The sequence below is a fragment of the Pyrus communis genome, chromosome 12, assembly GCF_041283825.1.
Source record: "Pyrus communis isolate YQ-2024b chromosome 12, ASM4128382v1, whole genome shotgun sequence".
NCBI lineage: Eukaryota > Viridiplantae > Streptophyta > Magnoliopsida > Rosales > Rosaceae > Pyrus > Pyrus communis.
Genome location: NC_142576.1, coordinates 7,102,361 through 7,109,991, shown reverse-complemented (window position 1 = coordinate 7,109,991; position 7,631 = coordinate 7,102,361). Strand labels below are relative to the sequence as shown.

Sequence of the window (7,631 nt, the reverse complement as noted above, 5' to 3'; positions counted from 1 at the left end):
CTTTTTGTTCCAATTTTTAATAGTTTGCACGTGTCGAATTTAAAAATGAAGACAATACCTGTATAGCCGTTTTGGAGGTATGCGGAAATCATTTCTCCTTAATGCGGCTTTTGACGGTAGTATTTTAAAATATTTCTCAAAAAGGGGAAAAGACGAAAATATCATTTTGAATGGGATAAAAAAGGACAAAATGTTTGGATTGGAAATGGAGTATAAGTGCAGATAACAACTGGATTGACACGAACACCACAAAAGATATAAATAGTTAACACAACTTGATTACCATCGTTACATGCAACCATGCAAGAGTGGAGTCATTATACATAGGGAAATTGCTAAAATGATCATTTGGCAACTCTCAGTTGCTGATATTATCAATCTTTATTTTTGTCCTCGATGTTCGATCAACGTCGTTGATTTTTCATTTTGATCATTTTAGCCAATCTCGCTCACGGAACCAAAAGGTTAATAATAATAAGAATAATGCTATGTACGTAAGAATGTGTTACAGAAAATTAAAAATTCAACTCAAAAACTTAAAATGAATATGGGAGGGTCTCTTTAAGAATGTCTAGCGAGATATTTATTCAGGGCGAGTCCTTTCTGATTCCATTAAATCTAGTCTCTGTGAGTGACAAACACGAGACTACATTAACCCTTAGTCCAACTAAATTTAATGAAGACTAGCGATGACAAACATACGCATCCTAGAGAATTTGCACGAAGTGGTATTTTGGGAAGCAACAAAATATTGATGGTATTTTTGTATGACAACATGAGAGGAAAGTAAAAGGAAATCGATAAACTACCCTCTTACATTAAATCAAATTCTTGAATTTGTGGTGTGCAATTCCAAATTTAAGGGTATTTCATTACGGATTTTTATTCTTTACTGATAAAAAAAATGAAGGAGAAAAGACTTATTTACCTTTCTTTTTATGTTTACTAATTAATAAAACAATCATTGTCAACCAAAATCCTATGAAATTACCAGTTTAACTCTCTAATTAAAATATAACATGAATAAGAAATATGAGGTAGAAATATAATTTCACACAACCAAATTTTGCTGTTTTTTTTTTTTTTTTTTGAAAGCCTCACATACATGCAATCCTAACATATCTCTAATTAAAAAAATTAAAATAAAGTAAAAAATTTCCTCACTCCCACATTCTCTATCACTTTCTTCGTCTCTCCTTCTATTTCAAAAATAAAAATAAAAAATTTTCTCATACATTTTATGTGTGCCCATATGTTAGTTTATATAACTCATAAATAATTATGTCCTAAAATTTTTGGGTTTATATAGGAAAAGACTTATTTACCCTATAGGTTTAACTGTAATCAATCAATTAACCCTCAGATTATCCTGTCCTCGAATTGTTGGAAGTAATTTGCTCTAGTGGCAGATCACAGACAAATGCTTATAGCGTTAATTACGTCTTTTCGATATATAAAAAGCGCGTATATCTAGGCTTAACAACCACGGTTCGGCTCATTGCGCGTATATCTAAGCGTAAGTGATTCCAACTCCGAATTTCTAAAATTTTCGATTTGAACTTCGAATTTCTGTCGAATTGTACACTTTTCGTTTTCAAAAATTTAGTGGAATTCGTTGATTTCGTTTAAAGTATGTTTGGAAGAGGAAAATAAGTTTGAAATTTAGATAAAAATTAGAATTTATAAATTGATACGCACTAATTTTCTTATTTGGATTCTAAACATAGAAATTTAGAATTTTTCACATGAAAAAAAAATTTGGAATTTAGGATCTATAATTTCCAAATTTAAATTTCATGTAAATAGGTGTAATTTCTTAATTGCTATGATTGAGAGTTTAAAAATAATAAATTTTGTATTCAATTTCATTGTTCTTTTACATTATGTTTGAATGAGGGAAATGAACTTGAAATTCGAGTAAAAGTCAAAATTTATAAATTTACATGTACAAATTCTCTTGTTTTGGAGTCATAAATATAAAAATTTAGAATTTCTGTGTGAAAAAAAAAAAAAAAAAAGAATTTGGGACCTCAAATTCCCAAGTTTAAATTTCATATAAATAGATGTCATTTTCTAATTTCTATGATTGAGAGTTTAAAGATAATAATATTTATATCAAATTTCATTGTTCTTTTAGGTTAACTAAACAAGAAAATTCACAAATTCTAAAAAATAAAATCTTGTTATTTCAATTTTCGTCATTTTAAAATTCGTTAGTAATCTTAAATTTTTTCACCCAAACATTAGGTTAAGCAGACAAAAAAATTCGTAAATTCAAAAAAATAAAATTCCGTCATTTTAATTTCTATCATTTAAAAATTCATTCGTAATATTAAATTTCTTCGTCCAAATATAGTATTAGGATCCTCTGGAAATCGTTGATTTTGTTTAGGGTTTTCTGGAATTCGTTGATTGTGGTAGTGCCTGGAAGGTGTTTGATGATATGCCTCTGAGATTTTGCAATGCCATCCCGTTTAGCTGTAAGCCTTACCTGAGCAATCTTGTGAGAGTGTAGTTACGATATATTGTTGCAAATGTTGGTTGCAGGAAAGGATTATCTCTAGAACCTCTGACCACCGTCTTCAGGAGTCGCTACGATGGAGCGAAAGCGTGAGTTCCGGGCATCTACAAATCCTAAAGCTGAAGGAACTTCTTCTGAAAGTGGAATAGACAGATTTAGTGTTCTTCCGGAGGAAGTTGCTCTTCGTATTCTTTCCTTACTCAATTTCAAGGACCTCACTCGAGTGGGTGCTCTGTCCAAAAGATGCAGATAATCTCATCTCTCAGTTCCAGTGGTGGATTTTGGTACAGTTTGGTGGACAGATGAAAAAAAAGTGGATTTAGCGACGCTGATGATTTCTTTTTATAGATACTTGGATTTCGTGGTCATAACAGGCTGCAGCAAGTCTGCATCGGCTTGGCTTTCTATGCAAGCGATGAAGCGAAGAAAGGTTCTGATGATCATTCTCGAGTAGTACTCAAGTGGATTCGTAATGCCATAAGGTGTAATGTTGAAGAGCTTGACGTCCATTTCTCACAGCTTGCAACTAATAAGTTTTCGTTGCCATCTTTCGTCTTCCATTCTCAATCTTTGCGCTCTCTATCGGTGTCCTTGGGTATGTTTGATTCAGAGAATGTTGAAGCGCCGTCTCTATCCTTTTCTAGTAATCTCCGTTACTTATCATTGCGTTATGTTAACACAGTAGACGAGGGTGTTTTCAAATGGATCTCAAGTTGCTGTAAATGCCTCAAGGAGTTACATCTTTGTTCTATCAAAGATTCAAAGGTATACAAAATATCTTCATTGAAAGTTCGTCTTTGGAATCCTTTTCTTTTTTCAATGATGGTGACGTCCATCTTAATATATCTGGTGAGAAACTTGAAAATCTGGATATGGAATGGAGTGGTCGCTTTGTACCAACAAGCATAAAAAGCAGACATCTTTGAAGATTTTTGCTCCAAATCTTAAAAATCTGAAATGGCACGGCAATTTAAGAAATACCCAAAATCTGGGAGAGTTAAATAGTTTGGCAAGAGTTGAGATTTGTTTAGAGCCTTGGAAAAATGAGTTTGACAAAGTATTTGAGGTTCTTCGCAGTATATGCTTGGCAAAAGTTCTTATTATACATGAGAAGACCATTAAGGTAAAGTTCACTCTATCCTTCTGGACCTTTTTTTGTAAAAAAACTAGTCTTGTGACTTGAGAGTTTTCACTTTTCAATCCTGGAGATTGCATTCTTCTTGTGATGATATATTTGATGTGATATTTGTGAGGCTTGCTGTAGAAATGTAAGTTCTTAATTATTTATGCGCAAGCTCTCTCCGATGAAGTAACTTAAAAAGCATTAGGCTTTAATTTTTTGACAAATTAATGATTATGTTAATCTAGATAGTGATAATTCATGTGGTCTTTCTTTCTCACTAACTAAGATTTTTCTTGATAACTTGCAGGCTTTGAACAATGAAGGTTCCATGCCAGCACTTATATTGGATATATAATATTTTAGACTTGCGTATACATTGTGAGAGCTTGGATGATGACCTTGTTCCTGGAGCGGTCTCGCTTCTTAGGGGACTGCCTAATCTGAATATTTTGGGCATAAAGACTAACTTTGAGAGGTTGACTCCCGAAAAAGTAAGTGAAAGTCTATGTTTCCTATTCATCTTCCTCTCACACATTTCTTGTGGTAATTTGTAGAATCACTTGCTTGTAAATTAGGGCGACTTTATTAAAACCCAACAATTTCTTAAGAAATCCTATTAAAAGAATGAAAACTCAAATTTAACCCAGATTAAATGACAGCAAAAGGGTTAGCTTTTTTACTTTGTTTATTTTTTATGTAGTGATATTTTACGATCAGGGGTGGAGGTTTTGGGCTAAGTCACACAAACTGGCAATCCTAATAATTAGGTTTTGAACTCACCATCCAAGTTGGTCAATTTTGAGACATCCCACTTACAAGTTTGAGAAGAATATCGCTAGTTCATAGTAATAGTGGCTATGAGCCAAGTGTTTGAAACCGAAAACTCCGAAACTGCTGCTATCGATATCCAGAAACCTAACGTGGTCATCACTAAAAGTCTTTAAGTGAAACTTATATAATCTCTGCACTAGCTTCATTACAGTGTAAAGATATAAGTTAAAACAAATCAAATAGACTCTCAAATTGTGTTTTGCTTTTTGGGTCTTCAAATGAGGCATGAATATAATTTTGGAGTATGATTTCAAATTTATTTGATTTTTCATAAGACATGTTTGACAAACCAGAACTTAATGCGTAATGTAACATCTACTGATCTTCGTTATGGAGGTTCGGCAGTGTGCTATCATACATCCTTCTTCGGGTGTAATGGGGTTAGTTTTTGAATATATTGCGTGTACTTACATATTCTTTCAGTTCTTTTGACAGGGGGTTGAATCATCATATTAAGTTTGATGAATTTATGGAATAGTTAGGTTAAACAGAGGCACCCAAAAATTATCGTCAAAAGATAAATTCGGAAAGTTATGTTTTTATTTGGTAATTTTGAAATAAATTCTTTTTTTTTTTTGGCTAAATAAATTCATTTGTTTTTCTGTTTTCAGGCAAGTCACTTTGGTAATGAATACTGGAAACTACAAAACCTTGCTTTTATTCATCAGCTTAAGGAGGTAAGCATCGAGAATTCCTATGGCTCTAATGAAATCGAGTTTTCAAGGTATATTCTCGAGCATGCTCAAAATTTAAAGAAAATAGTCATTGTTCATCGTGATGATGATGCTCCATCAATAGTTGCTGGGATGGTGAGTAGGAGCAAGATGATTTCCACTGCCTTAGTTCTCATTCAACCGGACTACCCTATGTACAAAATGAACTATCCTAGACGGGGATATCATATTTCGATTTTGGGACCTGATGTGTGGATTGAGAGATCTAAGATAGTGACTCAGAGATCTTAGTTAGCGATTCAGGATTATATTTTTAAGCAAACAAAGGGTTTTCTGGGATCTAAGAAAACAAGGTGCTTGTGATCCAATATCTTAGTGGATAAGGTGAAGAGTTTTTACTTATGCGTCTCAGGTTCGAAACTGTTATCTCCCCTAAATATTATAATAGTTTTTGAAACTTCTCCGTCATGGACGGAGGCAGCTAAGGCCCACTGGGGACAGCTGCATCCACTGAAGTTTTGTGAGGGGAAAAATTATGATGATTTTAGAAGGTGCAATGAACATATCGGTCATATTATTGCTACTTCTTTTAGTGAAATATAAAGAAAAAGACATACAACTCGAATTTTACTATAATTTTAGTACTTTAAATAATTTCAGTTATATTCCCATCACTGTAATTCCTACAATTTATGGCTTAATGAAGTTTGCAAAAAAAGAAAAGGCAATGAAATTATGGAAGATAGGGTTAAGGTCGCTCGCGTTAAAGAAAATTTGTAGCTCCATCTATGTTCTCCGCTTCCCTTAATATAATGAAAATTACACACACACACACACACACACACACACACACAGAGAAAAATTTAAAAAAAAAAAAAGAAAAAAAAAAGAGAATTAAAGTTCCATGCGTAGCCTTCTACTCTGGCAGCTAATGGTCAAATTTAAGATGTGCTACATTATAATCCTAAAGAACAGAACAATAACAAAAGAAAAAAGGTCCGTGCTTTAGCCTTCTACTCTGGCTGCAGCGACAAAACAATGGATATGTAAAACCCTAATGTCACCTTTTAGTGTTATATTTTTATTTGTTTGAGACGTATTTAATCGTTTTTTTAATTGTAACTTAATGGTAATTGCATTTATTTGTGTTGGAAGTATAGAAGGAAATTGAGTCGCAGGCTGGGCATTAAGGAAGTCCGCGAGCCAATAAAAAAAAGGTAATTATAGGGAGACTAAATTTGTAGATAAAATTTGCAAACCAAATAATGTGTCACTAATATGAAATGAACACGTTTATCAACGCTTAAATAATAATCTAATCATCAACTTATATATCATTTAGTTTACAAAATTTTCACGAAAACTATTATGGGAAAGTAACCTGGATGCCAGCGAGTCAAGGTTTAGAATACTTCGCCAACCTTGCTTTACAATAAGATAGGCAAAGTAATAATCAAATCATCAACTTCTATATCTAAGATAGGCAACGTGTAACCTCACTATTAGCTATTAACTATTAACTATTAACAAGGAATGAACAAGAAACTGAGCGCACACAATTCATAACCATCCCCATCCAATTAATCTGCTGCAAACCCAAGCTTTATCAGCATTGACCCTAGAAAGCTCTATTCCACCCGATACTATGCCTTGCTCATATCAATTTTCAAGGCCAAACACCCGTTCTTTCCACGCTGAAAATGACCAACTTCAGAAGCGATCAAAGAGTTAACTGGTAGAATTGTCGATTTACAAGGACTTTCTCCCCGATTTTGTAAAGGGCATTGCAGAGGCCAATCGAACGTAGTTGAGTCATGTCCTGAGGGTCAACTACCTTGGGTATGAGAGGCACCATCGTGTAATTAAGTGACTTATAATAATTATGATGGGCTTTTCTTGTTATACAAGCCATAAAGTATTTGATTTCCAAATCCTATTGGGATTCCTATTTTTAGTTTACACAATCACATTGCTAAATAAATACTAATTACAACAAACTTTAATTTGGTATAGAATATGGTTTGTAATTAAAAAATAATAATTTAGGAGGTAGTGCCGTGTATCTCAAGGTAGCACTAGTCTAGGGTTTAGGGAGTGCTTATGAAAATCCCCGCGACGTGAAAACATATTTTGCAAAAAGCAGGACCTGATTGCCGAAGAAGAATTGTTTCAGGCACCACCACCTGTAAGTGTTCCCCACCCCCCCCCAAAAAAAAAAAAAAAAACTCGCATTAAACTTGGATTTCTGCCTAATTGTACCTTTTCTTTTCGAAAATCTGTTAGTCTCGTTGATTTCGAATAGGGTTTTCTGAAATGAGTCGATTGTGATGATTTAATTAGGTATTCATATTTCGCAAAGGCCTCCTGTTTAGCCCTTGTGACAGTCACGTGTGTATAGTTATGATCAATTGTTGCAAAAGTTGGTTTGCATGAAAAGGAATATCTCTAGCAGCTCCGACGACCACCGCCTTCAACAGTAATT

At 33.6% G+C, this 7,631-nt stretch overlaps 1 pseudogene across 1 annotated transcript; it reads left to right on the top strand.

Annotated features, from left to right (window-relative positions):
- Nucleotides 1-2,439: 2,439 nt before the first annotated feature.
- LOC137744289 (F-box/LRR-repeat protein At4g14103-like) lies at nt 2,440-5,547 on the top strand (annotated as a pseudogene). The gene is made up of 3 exons (XR_015954495.1): nt 2,440-3,644; nt 3,952-4,135; nt 5,087-5,547. The product of XR_015954495.1 is annotated as an F-box/LRR-repeat protein At4g14103-like (transcript).
- Nucleotides 5,548-7,631: the final 2,084 nt, after the last annotated feature.